A 20,975-nucleotide genomic window follows, 5' to 3' on the forward strand; every position below is an offset into this window, starting at 1 on the left:
ACACTTCCTGGCAAATCCTACATGCCAGTTACATACTCTGATGCACCAATTAGAGGCTAAGAACACACCAGTTTCCAGAGTTTCAGCCAGTCCCATTGTAGTAGTAATTTTACTTTCCTAGTAATTGTCTAAAATAAATTTAATGTCCAGGTTGTTGTAACTGGGCAATGCAGGTGGGGGGAGGGGGGAAGTGTGGAGGGGTGGTGATTTTATATCTTGCAAGGAAGCCCCAGGTGTTGCCACTGAGGGACTTTTGAGAGAGGAGGAGTCACTGAACATGGGCAGGTCCAATCCCCCCCACCCCCCACCCCCAACCTCCCTGCTCAAGTCTTCCCTGGTTTGTTGATGCTTTTATTGCAGCTTAGGAACTGAAGGGCCAAGAGGGACCATGCGCTTACAGTCTTCTCTGGGGTTTCAACTCTTCCTCAGGTGAGCATGAACAGAGTGTGGAAAGAATCAATCAGTGTTGTGCTGTGTAAGGAATACAGTCATCTAGTTGACTTTCTAGAAGGCCAGAGGAAGACTCAGTAAACCTGGGGCTACTTTATTTTCTGGTTGTGGCTCCCATCTTTTCTTGTACTGGTGTCTGAAAACTTTCTGGAGTCTGTGGTGACAGGGAGAGAGGGCCATCAACACCCAGGGAAAATATGGAGAGATCTTGATATAGGTGGTTCTTGAGCTGACCCTTCCAGAAGCTTAGTGGTTTCCATGAAAAATTAATTTAAAAATGAGTTCTTGAAGCTAAAATTTCTTTGTCCTAAAGCATGAACAATAGGGAATCTTGGGTAAGCACAGTGTGGGGAATGATGCTTAGTTATTTCAGTTTTCAGGTTCTCCTTCTGTGGGTACAGACCAGAGGTCTGACTCAGGTGCTTTCATGTGATATTTAGAAACTCATTCAGAGTGGAAGATACACTGCAATCTGGGGATGAAAAGGGCACAAAACATTTCTGTGTAAAGGAAAAGTCAATTATTAAATGCTGTAAGATGTTATGACTATTAAAAGTGATAGCTAAAGAAGAACAAAAGGACTTTATTTTAAAAGATACCACTAACATATATATTCATACATACACACACACACACACACACACACACACACACACACGCAAACAGCTTTCAAATAAATAAGATTTGGATAAAAAAAGTCTTGTGGTATATGATTAATAAATATTCAAACCTATTTGTGAATGATATAAGACGATACCTCAGTTGTTTGGAAAAGGTTTCATATTTTGAGCAGGCAGGGAAACATCTTTCGTTTATTAAAAACTAGCTAAACGAATGTATAGGAATACAGTTTTGAGGTATTAAACTAAAGGATGCTCATGGTGAAGCTTCCAAGTGACCAGCATGATCCATATTTCAGTTCAGTTCTAAGTAACTCTTTAACTTCTTGTAAAACTTCAAAAGAAAGGAAATCACATAAACATTTCAGGACTGAGGTATGATTTTTAAAAAACTATTGATTGAATAGGAGAAGTTGTGAATATGTACAGGAAATATGATTCCATTAATATTGGGAGGCTCTCCTGTAATGTGTGAGAATTAGGAAAAAGAAATGCTAGATTAAAAAATCTGATACCTATGCTTCAGGAAAGAATTGAAGGCAGCTCTGGAGGGCTTCAAGATTGCCCAGGTTCTAGCAATTAGAACTCCTCAGTTCACAATAGGAGTCAGCTGAGTGAATCTTGACTGCTGGGAGAGAGAATAGATTGCTTTGGGGAAGAGGTTCAGTGACAATTCTTACCCTTTGATGTCACCTCCTCTCTTCTCATTTTAATGATGAAGAAACTATGTCCACAAAAGTCAGATGACTCATGCATCACCACATAGACAATTAAGGGCCAGTCTGGGAAAATTTTTCTAACAATTAGAGATATGCTAAAGTGAGACTTGGAGAAGTAGTGGGATACCTCTGCCGAGAGATTTTTTAATCAGAACACAGATGGCAGTTTATTAAGGATATGATGTCAATGGGATTATTATTCTGTCACTATTATCCTGTATTAGATAATTGAGGTCATCTAACCTCGAATTCTGAAATTTTGTGATCAGATTTCTTGCAGAAGATGGACATTTGCTGACTTGGGTCTTTGTATTAATTAGAATAGTTAAATCTTTCTCTCCCCCAATTGATTATGCTACAGGATTGCTTTTTTTGTGTATCATATCCTGGTTCTGCCCACTGGGCTTTATATCAGATCATATAAGATATTTCTGAAACCACCCTTCTTGTCATTTCTTATAGCAGAGAAGCATTCCTTGTGATTTAAGTAGCAATAGATATTATCTCATTCCCTGTGCAGTGGTTATAACAGGTATTCCTATTTCCCGTTTATAGTTAGGAAATTAAGGATGAGAGCCATCAACTGCCACATTGAGGAATTAAAGGCCACTCACTGAAGAAATATCAGGGAAGGATTTGAATCCAGGCTTTCCTGACTCTAGGAGTACTAGGCTATCCACTATTCTTCTGTGCCTCTGCACAGTATTAGAAACAATTCAATGCAGTGAAAGAGCTTTGCATTTAGAGAACAAGGAATTTGACTTGATTCCCAGCTCCTCCCTGAGATTTCTACTTTTGTGACTAGAGGCAAAATTCCTAATCTTGGAATTGAACCCATGCTCTGGAGTTAGTATCTTAATACTTAATTCCAGTGATAAACCTGGTTCCAACTGCAAATTGCCCTTGATGATGCTCTTGAGATTTCAGGGAAATGTTTTTGGTACTATTCTCCTTGTTTTAAGTTTATCTTCCAGTAGAGTTGGTCAACACATTTCCAGGTCTACAGGAATACACCTGGAAGTTGATTGTTGTATTTTGAAAATTGGCAAACCACACACACATTCTTTTTTTTTTTTTTTTAAATTTGGAGAGCCAATTAAACCTAACCATACCTCAACTGATTCAAATAATCTCTAGCAACTGTGAAAACCTTCCACAGACTTCCTGAAGGAAGGTTCATCTTGTGGAACATAAGTTCTTTTTAAAAATAGTTGTTCATGAATCCAACCATTCTGGAGAACAATCTGGAATTATGCCCAAAAAGTTATCAAACTGTGCAAACTCTTTGATCCAGCAGTGTTACTACTGGGCTTATACCCCAAAGAGATACTAAAGACGGGAAAGGGACCTGTATGTGCCAAAATGTTTGTGCAGCCCTGTTTGTAGTGGCTAGAAACTGGAAACTGAATGGATGCCCATCAATTGGAGAATGGCTGGGTAAATTGTGGTATATGAACATTATGGAATATTATTGCTCTGTAAGAAATGACCAGCAGGTTGAATACAGAGAGGCTTGGAGAGACTTACATGAACTGATGCTAAGTGAAATGAGCAGAACCAGGAGATCATTATACACTTCGACATTGTATGAGGATGTATTCTGATGGAAGTGGATTTCTTTGACAAAGAGACCTAACTGAGTTTCAATTGATAAATGATGGACAGAAGTAGCTACACTCAAAGAAAGAACACTGGGAAACGAATGTGAACTATTTGCATTTTTGTTTTTCTTTTCTTTTTTTTTTAAAATAACTTTTCATTGATAGAATTCATGCCAGGGTAATTTTTTACAGCATTATCCCTTGCATTCACTTCTGTTCCAATTTTTTCCCCTCCCTCCCTCCACCCCCTCCCCTAGATGGCAAGCAGTCCTTTACATGTTGAATAGGTTACAGTATATCCTGGATACAATATATGTGTGCAGAACCGAACAGTTTTCTTGTTGCACAGGGAGAATTGAATTCAGAAGGTATAAATAATCCGGGAAGAAAAACAAAAATGCAAGCAGTTTATATTCATCTCCCAGTGTTCTCATTTTTATTTTTCTTCCCGGGTTATTTTTACCTTCTGAATCCAATTCTCCCTGTGCAATAAGAGAACTGTTCGGTTCTGCAAACATATATTGTATCTAGGATATACTGCAACATATCTAACATATATAGGACAGCTTGCCATCTAGGGGAGGGGGTGGAGGGAGGGAGGGGAAAAATCAGAAGAGAAGTGAGTGCAAGGAATAATGTTGTAAAAAAATTACCCTGGCATGGATTCTGTCAATATGAAGTTATTATAAAATTAAATTAAATTAAAAAAAAATAGTTGTTCGTCCACCCATCCATCCAGCCATTTATTTTTAAATTTTTTTTTTTTGACATTTGGATGCCAAATTCTCTCCCTCATGTCTTCTCCTCCCTCACCTTTTGAGAAGATGAGCAAGAAGATACCCATTACACAGGAATAGAAATTCCCCCTGAAGGAGGGTGTTATGTGATTTTAGGGAAAAGTTCGGATCCACTCCTATAAATGACGCTCTCGGACTCAATCAAAGTGAAAGTAAAATTTAATTATACAATACACAGACTAGAATGCTTACAATAACAACTAATACAGCAAATAATACATAAAAGACAAAGAATAATGAGGATTATGATTAGGATGGAGGAAAAAGAGAGAAAGTATATGACCAATTCGAGGGAGCTCTAAAGTGGCTGGTGGCTCCATTTTGCAGCCTTCAAACTTGATCGGGAAAAGTGGGTCCCAGGCAGATCGTCATCTCCGTGGGCAAGGCTCCAAATATAGAATACTTTATCTGCCTTTTATAGGAGTCAGGACAAAGAAGGCTTTGAACCAGATAAAGACATCATATAAGTCAGGGAAGTACCAACAGGGGCTCCAGGTGGTTATAGTCAAGTGTTGCATTGACAAGGGGGCCAGTCCTTATTGACAGCAACAGTTTCAAGGAGCGGTGAGTTCCTGAAATCATGTATTTGGAGCTCAAACACATGTGGTACGTTCCCAGCTTATAGGTTAGAGAATGGTCAAGTTCTCATGGGAGGAGGAGCCAAAACATATGCTCTGATAGGGTAGAGAATGGCCAAGTTCTCACAGGAGAAGGAGCTATAACACTTGTTCTTATGGATTAGGGAATGGTCAGGTTCTCACAGGAGAAGGAACTAAAACATATGCTCTTATGGGTTAGGGAACGGTCAAGTTCTCACAGGGGAAGTCACCTCTTACCTTGATTCGGTTCACATGGTTCATATGAGGATTAGGTTCACATGGGGAAAGTCATTCATATGGAGATTGGGTTCACATGGTTCATATGGAGATTAGGTTCACATGGGGAAAGTTACCTTCTTACAATGATTTGAAATGAACTTACTAATAATATGGAGGTTTCTTATTCATTTGGCCTTAAATTCATGAGAAGCATAAGAGGACGTGACAAGGAGGGTGAAGTTGGAATAAATATTCTTCATTTTAGAGTACATATAACAGTTACAAAAACATAGGGATAACAAAAATATGGATAATAAGAGTATAGGAATAGCTAAACTATTAAAATATATAGTAGCACTGTTAGATCTAAATAAAAAATCATACCAATGGTGGTTAGTATCAGAAGTAACTAAATGTGAGGCCTTGAGCAACCATCCTGCTACTATATGAGTCTGAATTTGATGTTCATTCAAGACGTGCTGATTAGACTGCAATAGTCGCTTTAGGACATGAGATTGATTTAGAATCTTAATTAAAGATTGCAAAGACAAAGAAATATGGGGAAGAGGTAATAATTTGGGTACCCAAGTCAAACTCTGTATCACATCAGTATCAGGGGGAAAATAGAAATCATCACCCTGCCAATGTAAAAAGGAGACATTAACATCTGTATCAGGGGAAAAATAAAAATCATCACCCTGCCAGTGTAAACATCCAGAATAAGGGGGAATTTGAGAAACAGAAGCTAGATCAGTATTGTTATTAGACACAACACATATATGTTGGGCAGAAACTTCATATAGCATAGAGAAGTTGTTTAAGGGGTACAAAGTCAAGTCACAAAGGTTAGAAGAATGTGGGAGAAGGCAGGGCTCCATCTGCCTGGTCATGATCCCAGATACCATATCTTTGTCAGTCATTACACAGTCAATTAAGGTATGAGTTACATTATTATGATCTATATAATTACTTTGTATGTGAGGCAATGCAAAATAAGCATGTAGTCCAAAAGGAATAACATGAAATTGGTAATACACACGTAGAAATTGGCCTTGGTAATTAAAAGTATTTTGGTGTGGTAGGATCGCTGTGGGCAACCATTGTGCATTAACAGTTAAGGCTTGAGATACATCCTGTCCAGCACTGCGCAGTTTGCTGGCCAGAGTCTCAAGATCTATGGAATTAACTATACCCAAAACAGTTCCTGCCCCATCAAGCAAGGTATCATACCAAGCTCTTCTCCTTCTGTTGCATAAGGGCAAGGGAGGAAAAGTAACATTTTAATTTTGTGTTGGGAGATGGAAGCATTGGTACAAGGTTTCGGGACTCTTGATTGATGGGGGGTGGGTAGTAGGAGGAGGAGGTGTCAATAATAGATATTTTATACAAGAGGTACAATTAACTATTTCAGTAGCATTGGAACAAACCAAATATCGGCCATCAAGGGAGATATTCACAATTTGCATGGTATTGTTTATATTCCAGGTGGTACAATTCTTAACTAAATTTTGTTCTTTAGTGAACCACCTATCCCGATCTGCTGGAAATGTAAAAGGGAGGGTGGTGACACAACATGAAATATTAACCAATGAAGAGATGGTAAGACTTAAATTCTCAAAAGGAGATCCCTTTAGGATATAAGATGATTCTTTCCTCAGATAGAATATGGCATTGGTGACAGTCCAATTAGCAACATAACAGAAGGTGAGCACAGGGCAGGTGTAATCTCCCTGTGGAGTTGAAGATTAGTGTCCACCATTTCAACTGGACAGTATTTCCCAGGGGTTGCATTCGGGCTCCAGGGGTCCAGGTCTGCACAGCAGTGTAGATCAAAAAGCCTACAAAACACTTAATTTCAAATAAACATTTGGGTTAGTGGAACATGATACCATTTATCATCACCTGGATAAACAACAATAGCAGTATTTGTATTCCCTTGGGCAATTAATTCAGCTTGTTTAGGTTTATTAGTTGGGTATTTTTTCACCCACACTTTAGTTCCTGGTATTATTTTTTCAGGGATCCAGTAAATATCATTGGAACTGCCAAATTCTTGTTCTCTTTTGTCTGTAACATCAGGAGATTGATTCATTTGAGTCCATTGATCTTTCAAATAAGGCAATATTACTAATTGACATATTCATTCTCCTGCTGTACAAGAGTAGGTTTCAGTGATGTGGGAATTATGTAAACATACTTTAATTTCTCCCCTGTAATCATTATCAATAACATCACCTAAAACATGCACTTGATGCTTTAAAGCTAGACCAGATCTAGAAAATAATTGTCCATAATGTCCAGGGGGTAATTTAATACCAATATTAGTATGGCATAACTGTCTGCCTTGAGGAGAAATATTCTCATCACGAATTACATATAAATCATATCCTGCTGATCCTAATGAAGCTCATCAAGGTTGCCTAGCATTCTCATTTAGAGTCCATCATTGAATAGTGGGAAGAGATGATATCTTTCTTATTTGTAGATTAGGAGTCATCATCCTGGAGAGAAGAGTACCTTCTCCATCAGCTAGAGGTCTATTATTTAATTGTTTTAGAGCTTCAAATAAATTTTCTTTCCTTTTTCTCAAATCATTATTATCACTTAATCTCTTTAATTTTTCCATCAATAATCCATTCATTCTTTCTATAAGTCCTGCTGCTTGAGGATAATAAGGAATATGATAAATCCATTCAATGTTATTGTAATTACAATATGATTCAATTTCTTTTCCTTTAAAATGAGTGCCATTATCACTCTGGATCTGCATGGGGGTGCCATAATATAATGAAACAAGGTCTAAAGTTTTACAAGTGTTCTTTTGTGTAGCTTTCTTATATGGACAAGCAATAAGTATCCCAGAGTAGGTATCCACACAAGTACAGGCATATTGGCACCCTTGATTCATAGGCAATGGGCCTATCTAGTCAATTTGCCAGATCTGGACAAGTAGGATACCCCGAGCCAGTTCCCCAGTTACCTTCCTGGGTAAAGGGCATTGATTAAAGAGCTGACACTGGTAACAGTCTTGGAATATTTGTTTAAATAAATCAAGAGGAAGATTGATCCCCCTGTCTTCCTGATTTCTGATAGAATTGTGTATTCATATTGATGTAAGTTATTTTCTTTTGAGTCAATTTTGATGAGTCTAAAGTTCTCCTTTTTCTCTGCATTGTAGCACCTTTTTCTTGTATCTTTTATTGCAGATAATTTACTCCATTCCACCTCTCCCTTTCCCTTTCTCCCAGCTCTTTCCTCAATCACCCCTGGATTTTATTTTATTTTTTTAGATTTTATCCTCTCATATTCAATCTACACATTGCCATCTCTCTCTCTCTCTCAGTCTTTGTCTTTTTTTCTCTCTTTTTCTTTCTCTCTCTCACTCTTTCTAATATATATAATTTTTAACTGTCATAATAATGAACACATTATTATAAGTTCCAAGTATCATCTTGTAGGATGCAAATAGATAACTCGTTAAGTCCCTCATGATTTCCATTCTCCTCCTTCTCCATCTTCTTCTCCTCCTTCCTTTTCCTTCTTTTTCTCCTTCTCCTTTTTCTTGCAATTCTTCTTCCTGCAATTCTTCTCCTTCTTTTCTTTCTCCTTCTCCTCCTCCTCTTCCTTTTCCTTCTTCCAATTCTTTTTCTTCTTGAAATTCTTCTCCTTCTCCTATTTCTCCTTCTATTCTTTCTCTTCCTCCTCCTACACCCACTCCTTCTACATTTTTCTTCTCCATTTTCTTCTTCCTGCAATTCTTCTTCTAATACATCTTCTCCTTCTTCTTTTTCTTCTCTTCTTCCACCTCTTTCTCCTTGTTCTTCCTTTCCTTCTCCTCTTCCTCCTTCTCCTTCTTTCTTCTTATCCCCCTCCTCCTTCTTTTCCTTCTTCCTTCTCCTTCTCCTCCTCCTCCACTTCATCTTCCTCTTCCTTCTTCTTGTTCATCTCCTGCTTCTTGTCCTCCTTTTTTCCTTCTTCCTCTTTGTGATTTGGAATATTTTCACATGGTGGTGAATACTTTGCTGTTCTTTGGAGAGCCTTTTGCTCATATTTTTGGCCAGTTATTTAGTGAGCATGGTCATTAGTCATATATTTGTATTTATATTTATTTATTTATTTATTTATATTATATAATAATAATATAATATATTATATAATACAAATATATTTATATTATATTTATATACATATTTATATGTAGATACATAAACATATATGTGAGTGAATATTGATAACCATATAGATGAGTGACAAAACATATATGAGTATATATTTCATATCTTTGGTACCAAGCCTTTCTCATAGAAATTGACTCATTTTTTCTCTCATTCAAGCACTTCTTTTCTTATGCTTTCTGCATTAATTTTGCTGAAGTTTTTCAGTTCAATTAAGATAATCAGAGTTACCTATTTTATCTTTATGGGCTCATTTCAGCACTTCTGATTGGAAGAGCAAAAATCTCTTCCAAGAACCTACCTCTTTAGAGGGCTCCAAATCCCTGTACTCTCTTCATTTGCCACTAGCTGCTCTGCTTGGTTTCCTCTTCTCTACCATCATGATGCCCATTAGGTGTAGAGGGCTGAAACTCTGAAAAGGTGTACTTGAATCAGACAGCAGAACACTTAAGGCTAATTATCTATTTGATGTGAGATAATGGTTCTATATACATATATTTAGATGAGATGATGATGTGATGGCTTTCCTCACCACTGGTGGTTGCTGAATGTGTGATGGTGAGGTAATCTTAGGGAAGGATTGGAAGGCTGAGGGAGAGAGGTCAGAGTCATTCTGCCTCAGGAGGATGATGTTAAGATAATGGTAGGCAAGGATTAGAGGGACAAGCCAGAGACTCACTTTGCAGCAGGATGAGGAGGAGAGAAGTTGGTGACTTTGGACTCGAGAATCCAGGAGTCTCATGGCAGTTTGTCTGTCTCCTTCACTTTTCCCCCTAAAGACCAAGGATTTTAATTTATCCTGACTCTGACTGATCCTGAGGCCTCCAGGGAGTCAGTCCAGACTTTACACAAGGTATATTGAATACTTAAAGAAATTAAATAAGAAAATCATCTTTAAATAAAGAATATAAAAATTATATATATACTTTGAGGACACAACAAAGTGATATAAATGCATTCTATATAAGTTAACTGATAAAAGTACTGTTAACCTAATGAAACTACCAAGGGGATGACCCATGAAACTAAATAAAATAATAACAACATTCACTTATAAGAATAAAACTCCCAGAATCTCAAGGGGAATTCTAGAGTGTTATACAATGTATAATTATGAGAGAAAAAGAGAATATTTAAATTACATATGTAGAATTTATTCTTTTTGTAAGTTATTTTCAATTTGTTTGAATCTTTAGTTTTATTATCATATAATTTTGAATGGATAGTTAGTTTTGAATGGAAACTCTTTTTTTTTATTTCATGAGTCATCTCCTTGTATGTCTTCTCTATTTAAGAACAAACTATTGAAATGATAAAACTATGAAATAATAATGGCTAACATTTATATAAACCCAAAAGGTTTACAAAACACTTCACATAAATTAATTTGTTACACCCTTCCAGAAATCTGGAGAGACTCCATTCCTGTTAATTTTTACAGGTAAGGAAAGGATGGTTGAAAGAATGACTTGCCTAGAGTCACACAACTAAGAAATTGGAGCAAGATTAGAACTAGAAGTAGAAATCATTTTTTCTCTTTAAAAAGTCACGTATTCTAAAGGCCTATTTATTTAAATCTTTAAAAAGAAGACTTTTAATTTTATTTATCATTTTAGGGAAGAAAGGAAACAAGTATTTATATAGGACCTACTGCATACCAGATATTGTGCTAAGTGCTTTACACTGTCCCATTTGACCCTCACAAGATAAGTAGGAAGTTGTTGCAATTATGAACCTAATTTAACAGATGGAGAAAGGGAAGCAGACTCAGTTTATGTGACTTGCCTAGAGGCACACAACTATTTGAATTCAGATTTTCCTGACTCAGGACCCAGCAATCATCTACTAAACCACAAAGCTGCCTATATCTTTATGTTTTCTAATTTATCCCTATCTCTTCTAGTTTGAAAGATTAATTTTTTTTCTCTTGTGCTCACTTGAGGTTAATTTCTTGATTTTCTTGTTTATTCTTGATTATATAACCAGTTCATTCTTTCTTTTTTGCTTTCTCCAAAGATGGGTATTTTTAGAGAAAGATTTTTTTTTTCACTCTAATACATGTTGTAACTGCATCCTAGACATTTTGATACGTTAATTTGTTGTTTTCCTTCTCTTTCCTAGCCATTAATTCTTTATGTGATTTATTCTTTGACCCACTAATTATTCAGTCTACCATTAAGTCTCCAGGCCTGTTGTTTTTTCTCATCTTGCCTGTACTCTTAACTATTTTAATTATGTTATGAACTACAAATATTGCTATTATGATTTTCTAATTTTCATGTAATTTGACATTTCTCTCTTTCACAACACATGGGCAAATTTTACAAAGATATGCATTTTGTACATTTCTATCTGCCCTCTCATGTATGTGTGTTTTGTCCAAGAAAGGTTTTAATTTAATGTAATAAAAATTATTTTTTTCTTTTATTATCTTCTATATCTTTTATTTAATTAATAATTTTCCTCTCACCCATATTTGAGGAAAATAATGGGCATAGCTCTTCTAAATTTCTTCTTTCTTTCTTTCTTCCCTCTCTCTCTTTTTTCCTCCCTTCTTCCCTCCCTCTTTCCTTCATTCCTTCTTTCCTTCCTTCCTTCCTTCCTTTTTTTTTCTTTTAATGGTATGACCTTATATATTCAAGTACCATACAATTTGGGAGTGTTACATAGTATATGTTGATCAGAATCAAATTTTTACCAAGCAACATATTTGAGGAAGATAACTGACTTAGCTTTCCTAATTTTCTTTCTATCTTTCTTTAACGGTATGGCTTTATATATCCAACTTCCATACAGATGTGGAAAGTTACATAGTATAATATGTTGATCAGAATCTAATTTTTTCACTTTTTCAGCAATTTTTTTTATTAATAATGAGTTTTTTCCAATTATTTAATATGATATTGTTAGGTTCATCAAATTTTGGATTAATGATTTCAATTATTTCAGTTTTTATTGTTCTGTTTATTATTTTTTTTATTTCAACCAATACTGGCATTGATTTCCCTTAATAGGAGTTCTTCATGAGGCAGAAATCACAGTGCCAAGAAGGCACATGTATTTAGGTAGGAAGGGAATTGAAACACAGTAGCAAAGACTTTAGAATGTTGTGCTTTCTAATTTGAGGTCTGGAGGCTATTATTCTTTTATTTAAAATAGGGGTTGCAATCTGCATCCAGACAGAAAGAACTGAATGTGGATCAAAGCTTAATATTTTCATCTTTGCTTTTTCTTTCTCATATTTTTTCTACATGTGTTTGATTCTTCTTATACAACATGACAAATATGAAAATGTTTAAAAGAATTACTTATGTTTAACCTTTATAAGATTGTTCGCTGTTTGGGGAAAGGAGTATAAGGGAAGGAAAGAGAAAAAAAATCTGGAAACAAAGTTTACAAAAATGAACATTGTAAACTATCTTTACATATATTTAGAAAATAAAGTACTATTGAAAATAAAATAGGGGTCAGAGAAAAAGGCAGAAAATGAAATAGAGAACTTTGGTTTCAGTACATTAAAATACTGAATAGACAAAATTAATGCAGTGAGGTGAAAAGTGAAGATCTTGATTGGGAAAAATTACATCAATAATATTTGAGAGGGTTGTAGCATCCAAAGTGTACGAGTCATTGACATATAGGGTACAGAATGATGTTACCTAATGGATCAGTTCTCAAAGGATAAATGGTTCTCTGAGGAAGGCAATGCATTTATCACATACTTATTTTGTGACTGGCACTGTGCTAAGCAGGAAGTATACAGCTACAAGCAGAAAGAAAGACAAGCTCTTTCCTGAGGGAGCTTATGCTCTAGTGGAGGAGATGTTACCCAAAAGGCAGAGGGTGAAGGTCCCATGTTAGTCCATGATAATAAAGTACAAAATATCGGAAACAGCCATGAAGAGAAGGAAAGGTGGATGGCCTGAACCTTTCAACAAAGTAGAGGCCTGGGGGAAGGAAGTTCCAGGATAAGAAGTCCCAGGGGACAATGGACACTCCAAGACCAAAAGGCTTCAAGTGCTGAGGGAATATCCAGAGTGAGAAAGCTGCATGTCAAAGTCTGAAAAGCCAGGAGTTGAGTCAAGAGGGGAATGAAATGTAGATTTAGGGACTAAAATCTGAAATCTGTGTGATTAAAATGATTCATCTTGGTTCCCAAAAAGGACTTGAGAAAACCCACCATTTTGCCTTCACTGTAGAAGAGGGCCTATGAGTGGTAAATGTTGCATGGAACATCAGATATGTTTGAAAGGGTTTGCTGAGTTGACTCCTTAAAAACAAAACAAAAATAAAAAAAAAAAATCCTTGTTATTATGACTTTGTGGAAAGGGGAAGGGGAAGACAGCTTCCAGAAAGAATATGAGGGGGAAATCATCCCATGCAAGGCCAAGAATCAATTACCAAATCTCAGCACATTTCTTGGGTCTGCCCCCTTTCCTTCTCACCTCCAGCTGCCCCTGAGTGCTGGGCTTAAACTAACCCTCTCTCTCTCTCTCTCTCTTTTTTTTTTTTTTTTGAAAAAAATTTCTTTACAACATTATCCCTTGCACTCACTTCTGTTCCAACTTTTCCCCTCCTTCCCTCCATCCCCTCCCACAGATCGCAAGAAGTCTTATACATGTTAAATATGTCACAGTATATCCTAGATACAATATATGTGCGCAGAACCTAACAGTTCTCTTGTTGCACAGGGAGAACTGGATTCAGAAGGTATAAATAACCTGGGAAGAAAAACAAAAATGCTAACAGTTTACATTCATTTCTCAGTATTCTTTCTTTGGACATAGCTGCTTCTGTCTATCATTGATCAATTGAAACTGAGTTAGATCTTCTCTTTGTCAAAGAAATCCTCTTCCATCAGAATGCATCCTCATACAGTATCGTTGTTGAAGTATATAATGATCTCCTGGTTCTGCTCATTTCACTCAGCATCAGTTCATGTAAGTCCCTCCAAGCCTCTCTGTATTTATCCTGCTGGTCATTTCTTACAGAACAATAATATTCCATAACATTCATATACCACAATTTACCCAACTATTCTCCAATTGATGGGCATCTGCTCAGTTTCCAGTTTCTAGCCACTACAAACAGGGCCGCCACAAACATTTTGGCACATGCAGGTCCCTTTCCCTTCTTTAGTATCTCTTTGTAACCCACTTTTTTACAGCAAGAGCCTCCTCCCTCCTGATAAGTCCAGTTCATCTTCCAGGTGAGTCAAAGAGAGCTTCCTCATGCATGGATCTGACTGTGTCCCTTCCCATTCACCCAAGTCTGATGTCTCCTTATTGCCTCTAAAATAAAATGTAAATATTATCATCATTATTATTATTATTTTAGCTTTGTAAGCCCTCTGCAACTCAAATTGCACTGAGACTTGAATAATATACACATATAGTCACACACACTGACACACATGTATATGTATACGTGCAGGTGGACACACAGCTATATTTACACACCTACACATATGCATATATACACACACAAATCCATGTATACAAACATGCACAAGATGTATCCACACACATGTACATTGTATATTTATACACAAACCTACATGTATGCATGCAAAGGCACACAATAATGTATACACACAATAGACACACATGCATATACACACACACACGTGTGTGTGTGTGTGTGTGTGTGTGTGTGTGTGTATACACACTTCTAGAAACGTGCAGGTACACATACACAGGATGTCTAAGGGGCCTCATAATGCACAGAGAACCAGCCCAGAATCAGGAATTTTCATCTTCCTTACTAGACACTCACTAGCTCTCTGACCCTGTCTAGTCATGTATTCCTGTCTGCCTCAGTTTCCTCATGTGTAAAATGGGCTAGAGAAGAAAATGGCAAACCACACTATTATCTTTGCTAAGAAAATCCCAAATGGGACCATGAAGAGTTGGAAAAAATTTTAAAAATGTCTGAACCACAAAATATATATACACCTAACAAACAAGTCTACAATATACATGCAGGTGTGACTTACAAATGGCTGCTCCTAAGGCAGGGTTGTGCTCCCATCATTTCATCTGATCTTTGCCAAGGCAAAGATCTTGGTGGTCTGCTAAAGCTGGAGTGCATTCTGCTTTGTTTAAAAGGATGTTTCTGTTGATGGCAAGTATCTGATCTGAAAGGAGCAGGGCTTTGGGGTTCTCCTGTGACATCTCACCTTGGCATAGCCTCACATACAAATGCATAAATATACAACACACCAGAACATGTTGATGCATACAAATATATATGTATGTACAGCCACACAAATCTGCACAAGCATGTTCATACACATAATATAACATGTGCATGTGTACATTGACACATACATACATACATGTGCATATATAAGTATATGCATAGGTCAGAAAATATAAAACAGTTCATGTAACTTAAAAGGTTAGAGCAATTGGTTTGAACTTTAACATTCCCAAATGCTTTCTGAAATTTTGAAATGTGAACATTTGTGATCAAACATTTTTAAAGGATTTTAGCTCTTTGTGTGAAATCAAAAGACAATATACAACTAATAAAAAATCTCTCACGTGAGGTCACATAGGGTGAAATTCCAGTATTCTAACGTCCTCCCCCCACATATACACCATCACCACCATCACCATTCTAGCTAAAGTTAAGCTACATGGCAGGATATAAGGACACAAGGCAAGCCCCTATACATGAGCTGAATTCATCATGATCTCTGCTAAAAAAAAAAAAAAATCAAATAAAGAGCAAATATATGGGTTTTAATTGTGATACTGGTTGGGGTGGGGGAGGGAACCAAAAGCCATAGAGAAAGAGCCTCATTCTATCTTGGAGAGACTAGCTGTCAGAGGGTGTAAGAAGAAATGCTAAAGTTTGGGTATCTGGCCTTTCTTGCTTTTCCCTGAATCTTTTCCAGTTTCAATCTATTTCACCTAATGCATTCTCAAGAGCCTTCTGATGGAGGAGGAGTCTGTACCTGAGATCTGAATTTGCATGCACCCCTTTAATTTGGGCTCCCTTCCTGATCTAAGTATTATTTATTTCATGAGGCTATGCCAAGGTGAGATGTCACAGGAGAACCCCAAAGCCCTGCTCCTTTCAGATCAGATACTTGCCATCAACAGAAACATCCTTTTAAACAAAGCAGAATGCACTCCAGCTTTAACAGACCACCAAGATCTTTGCCTTGGCAAAGATCAGATGAAATGATGGGAGCACAACCCTGCCTTAGGAGCAGCCATTTGTAAGTCATCATTCAAAGAAGCTTTTATCACTTCTGTTAAGTCATATTTACTAATGGAATGGAAGTCAAATCGGATTCTTTCCCACCTTGGGCAGGAGACTGAGACAGACATGGAAAGGTCATAGCATGGATGGGAGGGTGAGACACAAGAGAGTCCTGAGGCAACATTGGATAAGTACAGTCCTTCATCTTTCCATGTTTCGATTTTCTCATCTGCAAAGCAAAGGATTTGAGCTGGATCACCTTGAGTTCTCCTTCTAGCAAAAATTTACCCTTGCTAACTGAATCATATATCACAGCCCTTTGGGTCTCTTTGGGTTCCTGGGCAATTTTTCTCAGGGAAGATGCTACAACTTGCTATCATGCTGACCTAGGTAACATCCATCCTTTCCACTGAGCTCTGCTTCCCTGAATCCTGTCCTGTTATCCTATGGACCCCCAGAGGGTCCCTCTTCTCAATCTATCAATGAGCATTTTTAAGCACCTACTGCATGCCAGGTATTGCACAGGACATAAGGCATGCAGAGGCCAAAACAAAGTAGTCTTTGCCTCCCCTCAAAGCAAGGAAGGGAAAGGGGAAGGTATATTGTTCCCCAATTTCCCCATGTTGAATGAGCTTGCCATATGTGCAGAGTGCTGAAGAAAGGAAGGGGGAGGGGGTTCATTTTAGTGCTTGAGATTATGGGTAATGGAAAGCCTGCTCCCTGGGGAGTCAGAGAAGGTGGGCTTCCAAGCTGCTTCCAATGGGCTCCTGCCTCTGTGACTGAGCTAGTGCCTGGACCTCCCTGGTTCTCCCTCAGTTTCTTCCCCCCTTCTCATCAATTCAAAGAGGCTCTGAGCAGTAGCCAGTCCCAAGCCCTTGGGTCCCAGGCCAGGTTCTGCCAAAGTTTCCTGCTCAGAATGAGCTAGGGAGAAGCTTGAAGAAATGGATAGCAGTCTGGAGACCTTAGAGGAAGTGCGAAGTTGGTAATGGGATAAAGGGAGAGGTGAGTGATTGTTTGATGTGCCTCAAACCACCCCTAATCCAAAGCCTTAATCATGCCTTGAGGCACTGGGATGATTCTCTGCTCTTTAAAATTCCCCTGATTGCTGATAATTCATTAGGAATTTACAAAAGGAATCTTGTTTTACAATCTTGCTCAAATTATGAGCCACTTATTAATGAAGAAATAAGCATACCAGAGAAATAGCAATACCACCCCCAGAATAGCTGCTGAATCAAATGGGCTTTGATTATGGCACCAGTGAAATAGTATTTCCAGTCAGTGCTGCATAGGTCAGAGCTAAAATGTTTTTCAAACCCAGAACATTGTCACAATGGCTCCATTATTGTTCATGTGAAACCAACAGTGATCCTTTGGGGGAGCAGTCCCATGGGAATGCATTGGTAGCACAGGGCTTGCTTCTAGATGCTGTGTGCAGGAAGGATCTTGATGAGAAGCAGAGGATCTGGAGGAGAGTTACAATGGGAGAATTAATTCTACTGAGCGGGACATTGCTCTGTGACCTTAGCTGAATTCCCACTCATTTCCTGCTTAACAGATCTGGTGATACCCATGCCCTCTGGCTTGGGATTTTGTCTCTTGGATTTCTTGATCACCCACAAATATGCCCAGTGCCTTGCTTGGCACTTGGGCACACAGATAAAAGGGAAAAGGGTCTGTCCTTAGAGAAAACAAAAACTTCAATTGGTTGATACAGAATAGATGGAAGAGGATTTTCTTGGATGGTGGGCAATACTAGACCCTGGTAGATCAGAAAAGGTCCCTGGACAAAGTGACCCTTAATTTGAGCATCTGCCAGAAGTAGCTGCCGTTTTGTTCATGTTATATATGATCTTAATGTCTTTATGCAGAGGCAACTTAGTGCCAGCATTGATAGAATGCTAGATCTGCAGTCAGGAGGACCAGAAATGGGAATCTGACCAGATTATATCACTTTTATCTACTTCAGTTGTCCCATCTATAAAATAAGGGTCATCCAAATGCCTGTCCTCCCAGGTTTGCAGGGAGGACCAGGAGAAATGTTGCCTGAAAAGTACTTTGCAAATCTAAAAGTACTTTGTGAATATTATTATTCATGTTGTTTTCAGCAGGAGGCAAGATGAGAACATTGAGGGGTAAGGACTGTTTTTATTTTTGTCTTTTGCCTCCTGAAAAAAATGACATAATTACACCTCCTCATATAGAGTAGGTACCTAATAGCGGTTGGCTGGATGTCTGAATGAATTAGTTGGGAGAAGAGATGTTTTGACTCACCAGGAGGACACAGAGCAGTGATGTGATAGGTGCCTTTTAACCCTTGACCCCCTGTCAATGGTGGCAAGAAGATTAATTAGTGCTTTCTGTGCTCCAAGGAAAGAACTGGGAACAAAACCTGAAAGGGACAAAATGACAATTTTAGTTTCATGTCAAGAGTAAGTGAGCTAAGGGCCTTTGGCCACAGAGAGCCCTGTCTAACTGAGCTCTTCCAGCCAAGACTATGTAGTGAGCTATTGATGGTCCTTCCTTCTCAGAGGTGACATTGGAAAGAAGCATGACATGCAAGGAAGTTGCATTGCTGTAATGGGCTGAGGCTTGAGTTGATGCACTGAGGTCCCAAGCACATGAGGCTAAATAGTAATTGGACCATACTCTATTAATATGTAAGCTTGGAGAAAGAATGGCCCCCACCCACTCTTTGTGCAAGTCCTGATGTGTTGTATAGGAAATGACGATTTTGGTGGGTGGAGGCAGGGGAATGGAAAAGGAAGGGGAGGAGAGGCTTTTGGGATTGCCATTGCCACGGTTGGCTCGGCTTGCGTCGCTCTCTCTTAGTTGTAGGACTTTAAAGCCTCAGGAATCATTGGATTTTCTGAGAAATGATAAGACTGTTACAGGACTTCAAAATCTGCTGGAATCATTGGATTCCCTAAGACATAAAAAGACTTTTGCTGGACTTCAAAAACTTGGGGGGATCATTGGATTCCCTGATATGTGAAGCAATGGACAATAGACTGGTTTTGGACTATCTCTTGGCTGCTGAAGAGGTGTATGCGTGACTGCTGTTTACATACTCTCCTTCTAGGACTTTTGGCAATCTTTTACAACACAATGTTGATTTATATTGTTTGTTATACCGTTACTTGGGTGCATAATTCATGTTTGTTATAACACATCAAGCCTGCACTGACTGTGGGGAGAGTCATCACTAATAGTCTCTGCGTTGTTGCTATGTGCTATGTGTTCCCATGCTGATGGGTTTGTGCATAATAAGACCCTTGAGCCCAGAAACCTGCTAGCAACCCCCACTTCCCTTTGGTGCTTTTCATCTCCCTTCCTGAGATGTCAGGGAGGGCGTGATTATCTCCTTTTTAGTGCTTTCACCTCCCTTCCTGAGAAGTCAGGGGGGTCGTGATCACTTCCTTTTCGGTGCTTTCACCTCCTTTCCTGAGAAATCAGGGAGGGTGTGATCACCTCCCCTTGGGGGCTCTGACCTCCCTGAAGAGTCAGGGATGGCATGATCACCTGTGTTCTAAAACAAAAGAAAGCGGGAGATGTAATGGGCTGAGGCTTGAGTTGATGCACTGAGGTCCCAAGCACATGAGGCTAAATAGTAATTGGACCATACTCTATTAATATGTAAGCTTGGAGAAAGAATGGCCCCCACCCACTCTTGGTGCAAGTCCTGATGTGTTGTATAGGAAATGACGATTTTGGTGGGTGGAGGCAGGGGAGTGGAAACATTGCAGCAAGGGAGGAAGGTAGTTTCTTCTTCAGAGCCCACCTGGGTCACATGTCCAGATCTAAGTCAGGGTGACTGGAGATTGCATTGGATGCAATGAAAGACCTTGGTCTTTTCAAGTTAAGGGCTTTAAGAACTTTCAATTTGACTAGGGCAACAACTATTCAGCGGTAAGTAAGAAATGAAGCAAAATAAAAATTTAATCCAGAGGGGGAGACCCTCAAGGTGACTAAAATAGAGACAATTGTTAATTATCAATAGCCAACAATATGTCCCAGCCCAAGTCTTTGTTTAGGTCCTGACCTAACCTAAACCTAAACAAAGACTTGGGCTGGGACATATTGTTGGCCAGTCAATAAGAAATACTCAAAGGAGAAACAAATAATATTTTTAAAAAGTGAAAAAAAAGAAGAAAAAATCACTGTAGCTGATCAATACATTGAAAAAGTCTGAAATAAGAATAATGGGCATTGCACATTCCACCTCTCCAAAAAAGTGATACAGAAATGTCTTCTTGTATCGCACTTTGGAGTTAAGCTTATCCTTTGCAATTTTATAACATTCATATTTGATTTTTTGTTGTTTTGCTAGTGATGTAATTCTTTTCATTTGGGGACTATCTGCAATTGTTTTGGTCTGTATCTTGTCATTGAATCCAGATGGCTCTGAAAGGGAAAGTGAGGGCACAGCTCTTCTTCACTCAAATCCAATTTGCTTATGTGTTATGGCATCCCCTCCCTATTGCCATCCTCCTCTTTGAGACTGAAGAACAAATGACAATTTGTGAGGAGTAGTAGCTACTCCACTGGGGATCCAACTGACCAGTTCTGATTGGACAATGTAG

The sequence above is a fragment of the Antechinus flavipes genome, chromosome 1 (assembly GCF_016432865.1).
Source record: "Antechinus flavipes isolate AdamAnt ecotype Samford, QLD, Australia chromosome 1, AdamAnt_v2, whole genome shotgun sequence".
Classification (NCBI taxonomy): domain Eukaryota; kingdom Metazoa; phylum Chordata; class Mammalia; order Dasyuromorphia; family Dasyuridae; genus Antechinus; species Antechinus flavipes.